Source organism: Tamandua tetradactyla, chromosome 12 (assembly GCF_023851605.1).
Source record: "Tamandua tetradactyla isolate mTamTet1 chromosome 12, mTamTet1.pri, whole genome shotgun sequence".
Lineage (NCBI taxonomy): Eukaryota > Metazoa > Chordata > Mammalia > Pilosa > Myrmecophagidae > Tamandua > Tamandua tetradactyla.
The window spans coordinates 62627131-62644695 of record NC_135338.1 but is presented as its reverse complement, the minus strand read 5'-3'; the positions used below and the strand labels follow the sequence as shown (position 1 = coordinate 62644695).

At 45.0% G+C, this 17565-nt stretch overlaps 1 long non-coding RNA gene and 1 other non-coding gene across 3 annotated transcripts in view; one reads left to right on the top strand and one right to left on the bottom strand.

Annotated features, from left to right (window-relative positions):
• LOC143652218 (uncharacterized) overlaps positions 1-17565 on the top strand; it is a 270851-nt gene that overhangs the window by 122330 nt on the left and 130956 nt on the right. The window contains exon 2 of one of the 2 annotated variants that reach the window (XR_013160506.1): positions 4524-4839. The exons of the other annotated variant lie outside the window; for it this stretch is intronic. This is a non-coding gene — a long non-coding RNA (uncharacterized LOC143652218). The remainder of the gene's footprint in view (positions 1-4523; positions 4840-17565) is intronic. 2 annotated transcript variants of the gene reach the window in all.
• On the bottom strand, positions 7406-7510 carry LOC143652759 (U6 spliceosomal RNA). Its single transcript, XR_013160822.1, has one exon. It is a non-coding gene; the product is annotated as a U6 spliceosomal RNA (small nuclear RNA).

The following is a 17565-nucleotide window of genomic DNA, read 5'->3' as shown; positions in this document are numbered from 1 at the left end:
AGTCTTGTTTGCATTTCCCTTACAGCTAATGAAGATGAGTATCTCTTCACGTACTTTTCAGCCATTTGTATTTGCTCTTCGGAAAAATGTCTATTCATGTCATTTGCCAATTTTATAATTAAGTTGTATGTACTTTGATATCAAGTTGTATAATTTCTTTGTGTACGCAGGATGGCTGGCTGAAGTAGAGATGAAAGTTTCTCTTCTGACTGCTGAAGCTATCATATCCCCCTTAAAAGCCTTCAACTGATAGATTAGATTAAACATCTCTCATTGTGGAAGAAGCTCCCCTTAGCCAACTGCAAATGCAATCAGCCCTGGATGCAATCAACTAATGATGGTTTAAGTCTACAAAATGTCCTCACAGCAACAGATAGGCCAGTGCTTGCTGGATCAGACAACTGGGCACCATCACCTGGCCAAGTTGCTACATGAACCTAACCATTGGAGTTCAGCCCTTGTCAACTTGACAGCTAAACACATCATTTTAAATCATGCTTAATCTCTAAATAAAAAACAATAACAGACATTTTTTTTTTGCCTAATGGTACTCAAGTGTCCTGTGTATAGCCTGAAACATACTACATCTCTCCAGAATAAAGTGCAAGTCCTTGGGTAATATTCATTCTTAAACTTGATATCCTATAACTTAAATACTATAACATGAGCAATACAACTCATGTCATATGATAAAGGGATAAGATAGAGAAGAAAATAAAAATATTTGCTTTATGTATAAATACAGACATACTCATAACAAAACAAAGAAGAAATATTCATACCATCACAGTCCTCGTTTCTATAACTGGTCATATGGTCGTAGTTCATATTCATCACTACCTTCTTCTACTATGCATTCCATGTTCCCTCTTCCCTCAGCAAACACTTCAGCTGGCTGTGGTTCTTTGCCTGATGGAGTAACCCAGACATTCATTTCTGAAGTTTCTGGGCTACTGGTAGTCTTGCCTGGTTTGATTTGTAGTTTTCCATCGACTTTAATGACAGGGCATGGTAGTACAAAGAGGTGACTTAGGGCATCAATATTCCAAGAAAACTCTTCTTTATCTCCTTTGTGTAGTTGCAGGCCTAATTTCCCTTGATACTCAGGATCAATCACCCCAGCCAGTACAGTAATCCCCTTCTTTGCTTGTTGATCCAGGGGCATAAGAAGCCCAAAGTGGCTGGGTGGCAGTCTTAACTTTCAATTCAATGTAATCATTGATGTGTCTCCTGGTGGAAGCACTCCTCCTTTTGGTACTAAGATTATAGACTAGGTTGTAGGGATGAGAAGCAAATTTTTTTCTAATGGATCACTAGGGATACTAATGAATAGTACCACTCCCATTTCCATCCCTTGATTCCTAGAACCATGAATCCCTACTATGGGAGAAATAACATGGTAGAGTGGATGCTGATTCAGAGCATACACAGCCTCCTGGAGAACACTGCCTCAGCCATCCAAGGTTTTGCTGCCTAGTTGGGCACTGTAATTAGGTCTTGAAAATGGAAAAGGCCATTCCACCATTCTATCAACCTAGCTGCCTCTGGATGTGGGGAACATGGTAAGAGTAGATAATTCCGTGAGTGTCTGCCCATTCCTGCACTTCATTTGCTCTAAAGTGGATTCCTTGATCAGAAGCAATGCTGTGTGTAGAATATCATGACAGTGGATAAGGCATTCTGTAAGTTCATGGAATGCAATTTTGGTGGAAGCATTATGTGCATATAAGAAAAACCCATATCTGGATTATGTGTCCATTCCAGTTAGAACAAATTGCTGTCCTTTCCATGATGGAAGGGGTCCAATATAATCAACCTGTCACCAGGTAGCAGGCTGATCACTTTGAGGAATGGTCCCATATGGAGGATTGAGTGTGGGTCTCCGCTGCTGGCAGATTGGGCACTCAGCAGTGGCTGTAGCCAGGTTGGCCTTGGTGAGTGGAAGTCTATGTTGCTGAGCCTATGCATAACCTCCATCCCTACTGCCATACCCACTTTGTTTATGAGCCCATTGGGCAATGACAGGAGTGGCTGGGGGAAGAGGATGACTTGTATCTTATCCTCTTGATTATTAAAACATTCCTCTGCTGAAGTCACCCTCTGGTGAGCATTTGCATGGGACACAAATATCCTCATGTTTTTTCCCCACTCAGAAAGATCTATCCATATATGTCTCCCTTAGACCACTTTGTCATCAATTTTCCAATCAAGTTCCTTCCAAGTTCCTGACTATCCAGCCAAGCCATTAGCAACAGCCCATGAATCAGTATACAAACACACCTCCAGTCAGGTCTCCTTCCAAGCAAAATGAACAACCAGGTGCACTGCTTAAAGTTCTGCCCACTGGGTAGATTTCCCCTCACAACTGTCCTTCAGGGACATCCCAGAAAGGGGATGCAGTGCTGTAGCTGTCCACTTTTGTGTGGTACCTGCATATCATTCATAACCATCTGTGAGCCAGGCCTGAGTTTTCTCTCCCTCAGTCAACTGACTGTAAGGAACTCCCCAAGAAACCATAGCTGGGAAAGAGAAGGTAATGTCACAGGAATTTGGGGCCATGGGCATTTGGGCCACTTCCTCATATAACTTACTTGTGCCTTCAGGAGCTTCTCACACCCTGTCTTATATATACCACTTCCATTTTATGATGGAGTGCTGCTGTACATGCCCAACTTTATGGCTTGGTGGATCAGACAATACCCAGCTCATGATAGGCAACTCAGGTCTCATGGAAACTTCATGGCTCATGGTGAAGTATTCAGTCTCTACTAAGGCCTGGTATCAAGCCAAAAGCGTTTCTCAAAAGGAGAGTAGTTATCTGCAGAGGATGGCAAAGCTTTATTCAAACTGCTAAGGCCTACATTGGGATTCTCCTATAGGGTCTTGCCAAAGGCTCCAGACAGTATCTCTATTTTCCCCTGACACTTACAGCACGATTGGATCTGCTGGATCATATGGGCCAAGTGGCAGAGAAACTTGCATGACAGCCTGGACCTGTTGCAAAGCCTCCTCTGTTCTGGTCCCCACTCAAAACTAGCAGTCTTTCTGGTTATTAGGTAAATGGTACAGAGTAATATACCTAAATGAGGAATATGTTTTCTCCAAAGTCCAAAGAGGCAAAGTAGGTATGTGTCTCATTTTTGATCATAGGAGGAGCCAGATGCAACAGTTTATCCTTTACCTTAAAAGGGATATCTCGACATGTCCCACACTACCACTCACATAGAAACTTCACAGTGGTGGAAGGCCCATGTATTTTTGTTGAATTTATCTCCCATCCTCTGACACACAAATTCCTTACCAATAAGTCTAGAGTAGTTCCTACTTCTTGTTCACTAGGTCCAATCACATATCAGTATAATGGATCAGTGTGATGTCTTGTGGGAGGGAGAAAAGATCAAGTTTCCTGCTGACAACGTTATGACAGAGGGGTGGAGAGTTGATAAACCCTTGAGGCAGGGCAGTGAAGGTATACTGCTGGCCTTGCCAGCTGAATGCAAACTGTTACTGGTGGTCCTTACTGACAGCTATAGAGGAAAAAAATTTGCAGATCAATAGCTGCATGTCAGTTACCAGGGGATGTGTTAATTTTCTCAAGCAATGATGCCACATCTGGAACAACAGCTTTAATTGGAGTCACCACCTGGTTAAGTTTATGATAATCCACTGTCATCCTCCAAGACCCATCTGTTTTCTGCAGATGAATTGAATGAGGAAGTGGTGAGGATCACCATGTCTGCATCCTTTAAGTCCTTAAGAGTAGCACTAATCTCTGCAGCCTCTTCAGGAATCCAGTATTGCTTCTGATTTACTATTTTGCTAGGGGCTTGGCTTCCTTTGGCCTTTCCTACCAACATAGCCCTCACTCCATGAGTCAGGGGACCAGTGTGGGGATTCTGCCAGTTGCTGAGTATGTCTATTCCAATTATGCATCCCAGAATTGGGGAAATTATAACAGAATGGGTCCAGGAACCCACTGGACCCACTATGAGATGGTCCTGAGCTAAAACAGTATTGATTACCTGACCTCCAAAAGCCCCTACTCTGGTTGATGGGACAGAATGACATTTTGGGTCTCCTGGAATTAATGTCATTTATGAGCCAGTGTCTAATAATCCTCAAAATATCTGATCATTTCCCCAATGTACAGTTATCCTTGTAAAAAGCCTTGGAGAAGGCTGGGAAGAAGATTAACAGTATAAATTTTTGATCGTGTAACTGGATCCTTCCTCAAAGGGACCTGACCTTCCCCTCGTTCAAGGGGCTCTGGGTCTGTAAACTGCCTCAAGTCTGGGAATTGATTAAGGGACTGTGACTGTCTGGTTTTGTAATTCAAGTTAGACTTTTGTTCACTTGATCTCACTAGAGCTCTTCTGCTTATACAGATCAAGCAAAATTTAGTAGACTGCCCATTTATTTTACTGCTAGGTACCTCATGATCTATTAGCAAACACCATAGGTTTCTGTAAATCATAGTATTTTCTTTTTCTTTTTTTTCTTTTTTTTTTTTTTTGCATGTGCAGGCACTGGGAATTGAACCCGGGTCTATGGCATGGCGGGTGAGAACTCTGCCTGCTGAACCACCATTGCCCACCCTGTGAGTCATAATATTTTCACTCTGGCTTTGAGTCTGCTGTCCATTATGGTAGCCATAGACCCAGTGCTGCACATGGATTCTGCTGATTTGGAATTCAATCATCCCCATTGTGTTTAAAGTTTCAAGCACAGTGACAGAAGTTCCCACTGTAATATCTGACCTACAGAGAAAGGCTACTACAGAGCTCTTCAGGGATGATGGAGCTAGTTTCACAAATTTATTCCTCACAGTCCTGGGAAAAGGTGAGTCCTCTGGTCTTTTCTTGGGTGTGTGAGCAGGAGTTCCATAATAAATCCACTCTAACATTCCAACCCCTCTAAGCCCTCTAATACCCAGGGCGATTTCAGCCTCAGGTAATGTCAGCCACCTTTTGGTCCAGGTTTCAGCCAACCACCCAAACAAACTATTAACACTCTTTCTAGCCCCTCAAGCTAAAACATTGAATGTATAATCTCTGCTTAGTGGGCCCATATCAAGAATTTCAGCCTGACCCACCTTTATTTTCCTTCCACCATTATCCCACACCCTTAATAGCCATTCTCACTCTATTCCCCTTATTTCTGTCTATTTAAATAGGAAAACTCATGCAGTTCTTTTGGAGTGTAGCGTATCTCCTCCTGGGTCACATTTTTTTAAATAACTTTTTTTTATTGCATAATATAACATATATACAAAGCAAAGAAAGAAAAAAGTAATGGTTTTCAAAGCACTCTTCAACAAGTAGTTTCAGGACAGATCCCAGAGTATGTCATGGGCTGCCATACTATCCTCTCATATTTTTCCTTCTAGCTGCTCCAGAATATAGGAGGCAAGAAGGAATAAATATTTTTTTATCATCACAATCTACTTTTTTTTCTGAAAAATAACAGACATACAAAAAAGCAATAAATTTCAAAGTATAGCACACAATTTGTTGTAGAACAGATTTCAGAGTTTGGTATGGGTTGCAATTCTACAGTTTTAGGTTTTTGCTTCTAGCTGCTCTAAGATACTGGAAACTAAAAGAAATATCAATTTAAAGATTCAGCAATCGTATTCATTTGTTAAAACCTGCCTTCTCTGTATAACTCTACCATCACCTAGATCTTTCTATCCCTCTTTTTAGAGGTATTTGGGCTTTGGCCATTCTAACTTTTCCATGTTGGAAGAGGCTATCAATAATATGGAGTAGGAAGATAGAACTAACTGATGTTCTGGAGAGGATGACCCCTCTAGGTTTCAGGACTTCTCTGGTCTAGGGACCCATCTGGAGGTTGTAAGTTTCTGGAAAGTTACTGGGTCACACTTTGTACCTCACCTTTTGAGGTTTGTTGGGGCTTTAGTCTAGTTATAGGCCTGGAAGAAAAGAGAGGTAGTGGAGGTAGTCATGAAAAGAATAAGAAGTGCCTGTTTCAGTTAACTACAGCTGATGGAATGCAGTATACCAGAAATGGATTGGCTTTTTCAAAAGGGATTTAGTAAGTTTCAAATATACAGTTCTAAGGCCATGAATATGTTCGGATTAAGGCATCAAGAGGGGATACCTTCTTTGAGGAAAGGCTGATGGCATCTGGGGTTCCTCTGTCACATGAGAAGGCACATGGTGATGTCTGCTCATCCTTTTCTCTTGGGCTCTGGTTTCAAAATGACTCTTTCATTTCTGTGGGTCCTTTTTGCTTCTCCTGGGGAGTTTTCTTTCTCTCTTAGCTTCTCTCAGGGTATTTTCTTTCTAAGCTCTCTCTCTCTCAGCTCTCTTAAAGATTCCAATAAAGGATTAAGACCCATCTTAGATGGGTGGAGTCACATGTCTATGTAAACAACCTAATCAAAATGTCCCATCCACAATAGGTCTGTACCCACAGGGATCAATTAAAAGAACATAAGCTTTTCTGGGTTATATAACAGATTCAAACCAGCATAAGGCATAGGCTGTTTTTGCTTTGCCAGATGTGCTGGCTTGGGTTCTTCAAGCATAGATGTTGAGACATGATTAGAAGGTCAAAAAGTCTACTGGAAAGTGAAGCCCAAAGGAAGGAACAGGGGGAGCTGTCAGTTCTTGATGCAGAGCCAACAAACTCTGCTGTCCAGCAAGGAACTCTGGAGCAAAGACTACCATATAGAAGCTCCTCAGAGGCAGAAATGGGCAGACTCCTGTGTGGTCACCTTGCTTGGTCTTGGACTTGGGGTGCCCCAAGAAGAGCATGGCCTTAGCTACCTCCTCTATGTACCATCATTTTCCACCCCAAGAAGAATGCGTCTTCGTGCAAAACTTGCAGGTATCAACAGCTGGAGATCTTTGCTAACCATATCTTGCAGGAAGGGCAGTGAGTCCTTTCCTGAAGGGGGACCTGAGTGACACATCTCCCTGTCTGCTTATAAATGCGCACCACAATCAAAGGATAGTCCCCTCCTGGACTTTTTTGTGATAGTTGTAACTATTTGCATAAACCCCCATCTGCCTTTGCATCCTAACTTCCTACTCTAGAGTTCTTTATATTGGCTTGTCTTTTGTTTCGCTGGATTTCTTGTCTGATATTGTCTGGGTTCATGAGTTCTACTTCCTGAATTATTTTATGGTTGAATATGTCTGTCATTTGCTTTCTTTTTGTCGGATGAGTCATCTAGGTCAAACAATTTTTCTTCCCTTAGAGTTATTTTAGATGGTGTTTTGTTGTCTCCTATTACTGAACGATTCTCTGAAGTCTGAAGTTAACTGAATTTCCCCCCTTGCAGATTACTTGTTTTCTTCTGGATGTATCTTAAAGAAGTAATTCTTTAACCTTAATGTGGAATAACATCCAGAATATATCTTTTTTTATTGTTTTTTTAAATAATATGGAACGCTTCATGAATTTGAGTGTCATCCTTGCACAGGCCATGCTAATCTTCTCTGTATTGCTCCAATTTTAGTATATTTGCTGCTGAAGTGAGCACCAGGATGTATCTTGCAATCATTTTGTATCAAGTTTTTCTCATTCATGTGTCCTCTCTCAATCAGTACATTGACTTTTTCCTTCACGTCAAGAAAAATTTCTTGTATTATATCTTGGAATGGTTCCTTCTATTCCCTCTATTGGGCTGTTAGCCTCAGGGACATCTGTCTTCCTCTATTTGAATATTCTGCCTGTCCTCCATATTCATTAGCTTCTCTTTAATTTCATCTCTGTTTTTTCCCTCCTGCATTTTCTGTGATTGCCTCCAATTTTAACTCCATGACATTAGTTAGATTTTCAGCAGTTTCAAGTCTCTTTCTGATTGCAATTTATTTATGACATCCATAAATTAATTTGATCCTTAACTGGACAATATTATTCTTTTGTTTGACAACATCACCTTTTGACTCCGTATAATTGCATTCACTTTTTAATGTAATTTAAAAAATACTTCTACTGGCATGCAACACTTACAGGGAATCTGATTCTGCATCTTAGGTCATGTTTTCATTCAGACTTTTTTCTTCAGCCATTTCTCAAATGTTCTCCCTCCCTCTTCTTTCCCTCTTGTTCCCCACTCTCCCTTCGTTGGGGTGGTCCATGCACATCAGTTGCCGTATCACTTCTTTTCATCATCATATTTGGAAGCAGCTGCTCTGTTTAGCTTTTCTATCTGAATGGTGCATTCCATGATAAATTTTCCCATCTTCCCTGAGACTAGTTTGTCCTTTTTCCTTTGAGCTGTAGTTTGAGGACTAAGTCTTGCTTTCAAACTTGTGGGGAATGAGAGACCCCAGGGGTGGGGGTTGGTGTCTCTGCCAAGACCGAGCACATTGACACTAAGGAGCCTGTTCTGGCTTCTCCTTTGAGTGTCCTGTCCCAGGCCGCTCGACCAGTGAGGGCATGTCCTGACCCCCGTGGGCATCTGAACACTGTTCCAGCTCAGCCCAGTGCCTTGGGAGGGACACCAGATAAAGTGTAGGGTATCCAGTTAAATTTGAACTTTGGATAAACTGTGAAAAATTTTTTAGGATAAGTATGTCCCAAGTGGACATTTTAGCATAGATTTATGCCCTGGAAAATGGCAAACCATTTCCCCCCTACTGAGCTCTCCCTGTGATGTTGGACTTCCCCTCTGCCAGGTCTGCTATGCACCCCTAACCCCAGACCCCAGACCCACATGGCAGGAGTCTGTGAGAATTCTCAGCATTCATTTCTTTCCTCAGAAAAGCCCAGGGTTTCGGGGAGGGTTTGGGAGGCAAATTTTTCTTACCAAACCAGAATCCCCTGCTTCTCCTCTGGCTACACTTTCAACTTTTGTTGTTATGAATGTTTTTTTCACTTTGTTGGAGGAGAGCTGGCCAACGATTCTTCTTCTTTCTGCCATCTTTTCCGGGAAGACTCCTCTCTCATTGTTTATTCTTCAGGCAGGAATGGGTGGGCCCCTGTGTCTCCCCCCTCATGTGGGGGCTGTTAATGATGATTGAATGAATGAATGGGATGCAAAGTTTGAGAGCTGATTAAAAGAGGGTCCTTTAGTCTGGTAAGGCCAGGGTGGTGGCACAAGAACAGTAGAGCCCGGACCCCTCCTTCTGACTGCCAGCTTTGTGCAGACAGAAATAGTGTTGCCATGCCCCCAGCTGCTCATTGGTGGGAGAGGGAGGCTAAGAACTAGCCACTAAAGAGAGTTCCAGATCTGGCTTGATTTAGCTTCCTTTTACCATAACCCAGTGGTAAAGTAATTGAATGAATCTTGAAAAAAAACTATTAGCATAAAGGTTTAAAGGTAGGGGAAAAAATCACAGGACAATGGGATAAATGACACAAGCCATGTTTCTTGGAGAATTTGTCATCATGAAGAGGATGACATATGAAGATGGATGAGAAAACCAGTGGGGGGCAGAGGGGTTCAGTGGGGGCAGAGGGATTTTGTGGGAGCAGGGGCTTTCAGTGGAGGCAGAGGGGTTCAGTGAAGGCAGAAGGGTTTTGTAGTGGCAGATGGGTCCAGTGGGGGTCCAGAGGGTTGAGTGGCCTCTGGTAGACCCACCCGGAGAGGGATCCAGGGACAGGTCAAGAAATGCTTCATGGAGCAGATGCTTGCGCTGCAATTACCAGGTTGCAAGGAGTTTGCCAAGGGAGGGAAGCTGTAGGCAGCCTTAACAGGCGCAGTGCAAAGGCAGGGAAGTGTGAGAAAGCAGCGGCCATTCAAGGAGCTGTCAGTGGGCCTGGGTGGAGCAGGAGATGAACGAGGTTGTTGGCAGAAGACAGAGGCGGGGGCCCGTGTGCTGTACAGAGATGTTGGCCTGGAGTCCATGGGGCCACCACAGGCTGTAGCAGAGTGAACGCACTCCTCACCTCTGCCCCCAGTGACCAAATTGCCTGGAATAGCGGGTCGCGCCACACTGCCTCGCATTACTAGCTGTGCTGGAAAGCACAAGTAATTTTGTCACTAAATGCACGACCCCTAGGAAAAAGTTGTTGTCCCTGTGCATTTAGAAGAGGAGTCAACCAGGGCTCCGTCTGCACAACTCTGAGCATGGCTATCTCTGGGACATCTTATCAGGTTACCTCGACCCCATCATCGCTGACCTTTCTGCTTCGGTGACTCAGTGGACATAAGTGGCTGGTCTGTTTATAGATGTGCACTTGGCCCCTTCAATTCTGGGTAACTCCAAAATCATCAACAATGTCTAATTTTTTCCTTCCACTTTTAGCCAGCAGGAAACACATTTTCAGACTCCTCTTTTTGCATACACATAAGATGGCATGATTTCCTCCAAAAGCATGCTCTAAGAAGAAAGTTTGTTCAAGTGAGCCCCTCCTCTAGGCCAGTCATCTTGGAGAAGTCACTTGGGGATATAGAAGTGCCTGGCACACACAGTGGTAGAGTGATGAGGTGCCACGTTTGGAGCAAACGTATCAGGTCAGCAGACACTTAATGAGGACCTTCTGCTCCTGGCCGTGTGCTAGGCAGTTACAACCCAGAGGCATTAAAGCTTTGGTCCTTGCTACCCTCCCACACCCCTGGGCTCAGTCTACCAGAAGACCAAGGTAAATACACGTGAGACAATCATGGGGCCATGCAAAATGGTACCCAAGTCCCTATGCCCTGTTCACTCTGCTCAGGGTAGGGAGTGCAGCGTGGTTCCTTTAATTGCCTAGGATTCTCAAAAACAGACACTTTGCTGTGAGCTTTAATATTTCTTGCTAAATGACATAGATTTTGTGCCCTAGCTCTGTAGGCTTAGAATAACAAAGAGGAAATCCCAAACAACATTCAAAAGGTTGAATAATGGCCTCCGAAAACTCAAGTCTGTCGGGAAACTCTAAAGGTGACGTTATCAAGAAATAAGGTCTTTGCAGATGTAATTAAAATAAGGATCAAGGTGAGATCACACTGGATTAGGGCAGGCCCTAAATCCAATGAGAGTGTCTTTGGAAGAGAAAGGAAAGGATGCACAGGGGCACAGGGAAGAAGCCATGTGAGGATGAAGGCAGATATTCAAGGGATGCGACCACAAGCCAAGAAGAGCCTGCAGCCCCCAGAAGCTGGAAAAGGCCAGGAAGGAGCTTCCCCAGAGCTTTCTGCAAGAGAACAGCCCTCCCAACACCTTGATTTCAGACTTGTGGCCTCTAGAATGGTGAGGGAATAAACTTCTGTGGTTTCAAGTCCCCCATAATGACAGCTCCAGGAAACAAATACACAAGACAGTACATCTTTTTAAATGTTAACAATCCAAGTGTGGCTTCACTCAACTTCTGACGGCTCAGCTGAGACCACCAGAGAAACAGGCAGCCCGAGGGAGGGGCGGAGGACTGGGCAGGTAACCCAGGAGCTCTGCTGGCTCCCGTGCTTGGAATCTGTCATCCTCATCCTTACTGTCCCTCATTCTCACCATCCCACCTGCTCTTTTCTTCTTGCTCCCCCTTCTGCCTCACCACTCCTCTGTGGTTCTGAAGTGTTTAAGGGGTGGCCAGTTGCTATTCTGAGTTCTCAGACAGGACAATGGGTGTCAGACAGAATTTAGGTTGAGTCATCAGTAAGTTTCACTTTGAGCCACAGTGGTCAACTGGAAGCATCTTCTTTTGAGTGGGGGCTCTGAGAGCACCTGCTCAGAGTCAGGGACCATCTGTGGCAAGACCCCACCCATTGGGTCAGAAAATGTGGTCCTTGCATTTCCTGTCCAGCTGACTCCACATGGCCAGCCTCTCTAGGCCTGTTTCTTTTGCCCATTCAGTAACAATATATGTTCACGAGGTTGTGAGGGCCACTGCAGGTGATAATGTGCGAGGAGCCACTTTATACACAGAACAGCAATGGACAGATGCAAGTGTTGTAAGGGGCTGAAAATATAGGCTAAGTGTGTGAGATTGCAATTCAGTATTTCTATGCCACATACAAAGGGTTCACTGGGCACCCAGCTGGAGAGTTCAGGGAAATAGTTTCCGTTTTCCCCAACCTCATCAGCTCTAGCTAACAAGCCTGGAAATGCAGCCTGGGTCTGCTCAGATGGATAGGCCGAGGCAGACAGCACCATCTCTCCCTGATGTGGGCTGGAGGCGCCTGCACAGCTCTCCAGAGTCATGTAAAGGGGGCTCAGCAAGCCTTCTTTGTACGGGCTAGAGAGGGAATATTTTAGGTTCTACGGGCCACTGTTGGAATCAGCTCTTCCCAAGACAATCCACCAATGAATGGGCAAGGGGCTGTGTGCCCACAAAACTCTATTTGCAAAAGCAGCTGCTGGTGGGATTTTGCCCACGGGTTGTAGTTTGTAAGCGGATTTTGAGGGGAAAGTTTAGCTGACTTGTATTTGATTCCCACTAGCCTGATTTACGAGATTTTGGTCATGGAACTCAGAAGTCATCAATACAGCAACACAACCTGAAGATCTGAGATGGTGTCTTTTACTTCTTCCGTGGACGTGGCTTCCCAAAGGGCTACACATGGCGGAAAGCTGAGTTCAGTGTGTCCACGGTGGAGGCCAAGGGAAGAGCCCGGCCCGGCCGGAAACGGTCTGTCTTTCCTCTCCTGTGCTGACCTGTGGGGGCAGTGTCGTGGACTGACAGCCAGTGGTTTCTGGAAGCAACGAAACAAGGCTTCTGCAAAGGAACTTCTGATTCTACTTTTTCCCTAGTTCTGACAGGCAGAGAGAAGCCAGCAAACACTGACCAGGACCTCGTGGGGCTGGCTAAACACTGTTGGGAAATTCACACTTTTATTCTAGCACTGCTGGCGGAGGCCCTGGGAAATCAGATGCGGTCAGTCTTCATCTTTAACACACTCCTGTGTCCCTCGTCTGCCTTGGCTCTTTATTAGCGTCGTGGGTTGAAATGCATCCCCCCAGAAGGTCTGGGGTGCCTGTGAATGGGATGTTATTTGGAAATAAAGTCTTCACATTTACGATCAATTTGAGAGGCTGTGACACTGAATTAGGGGGTGCCTTCAATCCAGTGATGGAGAGGAGGGAAGGCGGCCACGTGAAGATGGAGGCAGAGCCTGGAGAACTGAGGCCCCCAGATGGGGGATGCCTGGGACCCCCAGAAGCTGGAAGAGAAAGAAGAAGCTTCCCTCAGAGCCTCCTAAGGGAGGTGGTTCCTGCCAGCACTTGGATTTCAGACTTTGGGCCTCCGCAACTGGGAGGGAATGAATTTTGGTGTTTTATGCCTCCCAGTGTAGGGGACTTTTGTTCGGAGGCAGCCCTAGGAGCCTCGGACAATGACCAATTACAGTGGCCCTCGATTCAGTCGTTTCTCCCAAGCAGGCACCAGGCTGGGTGCTTTACATTCATCTCAGATCTCTACAGCCATTCCTTTCAGGAAGGCATGTTAAATCCATTGCACACATCAGCATGGATACTCAATTAGGTGAAATAGTGTTCTCCCCTTCAAATAGCTGTTTAAACAATGGGGCCGGGGATGAGGCAGGTTTGTTCCAGCACAAAACCCATACCTTATCTAAAGCCACTCCCCTACATGCGAGGGGCACCCCAGTACCATGGCACGCTGGCACCTCTTGGCCTGGGTTTCACAGGGAGACATACCAACTTGGACCCTCCTTACTTTCTTTTTTTTTAATAAACAACAAACAAACATACAAACATTCTTGACATGGTTGCAATCAATGGCTCACAATATCATCATATAGTTGTGTATTCATCACCATGATCATCTTTTTGAACATTTACATCTCTCCAGCAAAAGAAAGAAGAAAAACTCACACGTGCCATACCCCTTGCCACTCCCTTTCATTGACCACTATTCCATTTATTTCAACCTTTGTTCCCCCTATTATTTGTTTATTTCTTATCCATATTTTTACTCATCTGTCCATATCATAGATAAAAGGAGCATCAGACACAAGGTTTCCACAATCACACAGTCACATTGCAAAACCTGTATCATTATACAATCATCTTCAAGAAACATGGCTACTGGAACACAGCTCTACAGTTTCAGGTACTTCCCTCTAGCCTCTCTAATACACCTTAAACTAAAAAAGGATATCTATATAATGCATAAGACTAACCTCCAGGATAACCTCTCAACTCTGTTTGAAATCTCTCAGCCGCTAACACTTTATTTTGTCTCATTTCTCTCCTTCCCCTTTTGGTCGAGAAGGTTTTCTCAATCCCTTGATGCTGAGTCCCAACTCATTCTAGGATTTCTGTCCCACATTGCCAGGGAGGTTTACACCCCTGGGAGTCATGTTCCATGTAGAGGGGGTGGTCAGTGAGTTCACCCACTGTGTTGGCTGAGAAAGAGGCAGGCCATGTCTGAACAACAAAAGAGTCTCTGTAGGGGTGACTTTTAGACCTAATTTTAAGTAGGCTTAGCCTATCCTTTGCTGGGATAAGTCTCACAGGGGCAAACCCCAAAATCGAGGACGTGGCCTATTGACTTGGTTGTCCCCACTGCCTGCGAGAATATCAGGAATTCTCCAAATGGGGAAATTGAATTTCCCCCCTTTTTCCCAATTCCCCCAAGGGGACCCTGCAAATAACTCTTTAGTCACTGTTCACTACACTCTGGGATTTATTGGAGCATCACACTAACCTGGGCAAACCAATAAAATCTCATGTCCTAGTCAAGGTTCCATGTACTTATTGTGTTCAATTAAACTGTTCTTCCTTACTTTCTTATCTGCATCCCCTCATGAACCCTCCAGGAGGATGCACAGGGTGAACTGTGCATGAAGAGTGGGGCTTTCCCCACCCAGCTGCATGGTCTGTTGGGAAAGTCCTGGTTGCCTCTGCAGGTTGTCCATGGAAGTGGACACTGTCCACTGTTCCCAGTTCTCTGTTGCTTCCCTCTTAAGATGGTTGCATGTGTCAGGCCCCTGATGAAACTTCCCTTCCTTGGATCCCCACCCCAGAGGTAGGAACGGCCCCACACCCACCCAGAGCCATACCTACACTTAACACATGATGGCTCCCATTTGCCCAGATGCCCCCATCCCCACCAGACCACAGACATCTCGAGGTTGGGAACCAGCCTTCTCTTCCTGGGCATCCCCAGGTATCTAGCATATGGTTGGTCCTTAGTAAATGTTGGGTGGATGTGGAACAATGAGTACTTTACCATAACCAGTCTGTGGGGTGGGCACTTGTGCATCATTGTCCTCTGTCTGTGCACAAAGAAGCAGTCCTTTACCTGGGACTGGCTCAAGACGGGGCAGTAAGTGTGAGACAGAAGCAACGGTGCTGCCTGCTATCTCCATTCACCGAGCAGCAGCACATCTCTTTAGCCTTTAGTTGGGCAGGAGGTTGGTCCTATCGTGTTTCCAGTTTGCAAATGAAGAAACCAAGGCACGGAGGAGCTAACTATGCTATGCTGTGTTTCAGGAGCTTGGAATTAGTGGTCAACTTAGCTCCCAGGCCCAGGTCGGCACTAAGCCTGGACACTGCCTCAACCTTAACCCCAGACCATCCTCTCCCGATGCAGAGCTCCTTACCCCTCACCAACCAGCAGGGCCATGGACTTGGAGGATGGAAGTGAGGAGCAAGTTGTCGGTGCCTTCTCTCTAAAGCCCAGAGGAACCCCCATCCTGTTGCTGCAAGAAGTCTGACATGGCTCTGGATGGGGAGGCATGGCAGAGGGCCAACAAGGAAGGAGAAGTGGTGTCAGGGCGAGTCCCAACTGGGCTGTGGGAGTCTCATAAACAAGGGACTAATCCTTGTGTGCACTGGTTGAGAACAGGATGGAGTGGCTTTGGAACCAGGATGACCTGGTTTCATGTCCTAATTGATTGGGGGCCTTGGGCCCATTTTTATTTACCTGCTTTAAGGCTCCACGTCTGTAAATGTGCAAATCGGGCTAAAAGTGCGCGTGCTGCAGGGTTGTAGAGGGGCCTTGAAACAATGGTGCTTGGATTGCTGGCCCGTGAAGGAGATTGGCTGACAGTGGCTGTTCTCACTGCTGCTCTCAGCCCATGGTGTTTGCAGAGAGGCCTTTTCTGTGAGCTGATGTGATGGGAGAAAGCCCACCCAGAACTTATTGGGTGCACCAGTGATAAAACTCCAGCGGAGCCAGGAGCTGGGAAGATCTCTCACTTTCTTAGTTCAGAGTGGGGATACCTTGCTCCCAGGAAGTTTTGTCTGGCCTCATGAGCTTGGAATTGTTGATTAGCAGAGGGGGCACCCCTCACAAGGGTCTCCCATGTGCCTGGTGTGTCCTTTCATTCTCACTACAACCCAGAGGTGGTGGTGTTATTTCCATTGTGGAGATGAGGAATCTGAGATTCACACAAAAAAGAAAGGACTGTAAAATGGTGCAGCTGCATGGAAAATGGTGTGGCGTTTCCTCAGAAAGTTGAGTATAGAATCACCACATGACCCAGCAATCCCACTCTTAGGTATTTATCCCAAGAATTGAAAGCGGAGACTTCAACAGATATTTGCACACTTATGTCCATAATGGCGTTGTTCACAATTGCCAAGAAAGGTGGAAACAACCTAAATGTCCATCCACAGATGAATGGATGAACAAAATGTGGTATATCCATGCAATGGCATCTTGTTCAACTGTAAAAAAGAGTAAAATTCTGATACAACATGGATGAACCTTGAAAATATTATGATGAGTGAAATAAGCCAGACACAGAAGGATAAATATTTGATTCCACTTTTTTGAATTATCTAGACTAAGCAAATTCATGGAGATAGAAAGTAGGTGAGAGGTTGCCAGGGGCTGGAGAAGGGACAATGGAGAATTATTGCTTAATGGGTGCTGAGCTTCTGTTTGGGAATATATTCACTATATTTGTGAATATAGTCAATATCTCTTAAAGGTGATTGAGGGGGTGCAATGGTTTAGTGGTAAAAATTCTCGCCTGCTGTACAGGAGACCAGGGTTTGATTCCTGGCCCATGCATTTCCCCCACCACAAAAAAAAAAAAAAAAAAAAAAAAAAAATCAACAAATGTTGCTGCAATAACGGGATAATCACATGGAAAAAGAATGAAACGTGACCCCCACCAAACAGGACACACGCAAAAAAGATATTGAAATGGCAAATTTTATGTAATATATGTATATTACTGTGATTTTAAAAACGTGTTTTTTTGTTTTTTTTTTTTTGAAAAAGGAAAAGCAAAAATGAAGGGGCGTTTTAGGGTCACATGGATCTGGGTGGCAGATGGCAGATCAGGTCCAGCTCTGGCCATACCCCTTCACTCTCCCAGGCTGCCCCACTTGTATTGCCGACTTCTAATAGGCTTTGGAAAGATTTACTGAACTCACCAGGAATTTTCATCAACTGGGTTTTTTCCCCATGTTGTAACTTTGCATCAGAAAAAGAAAATGAACAGAATTTAATTCATCATTAAGTACCGAGGAGGAAAAATGCAGCAAGGGGACAACAGCCAAGGAACAGACTGAAACTAGAAGGTGAAGGTGGTCAGGGCGTGCTGGGCAGGAAGCGGGGGTGTCTGGCTGGGAGCAGCGGCACTGCCCATGGGGAGGCCAGGTGGGTCTGCAGGCGGACCTCCTGGGACACACGGGAGCTCCAGGGTCTGCGGCCAGTGGGCCAGTGTGCAGAGGCACCACCCAACTGTGAAGG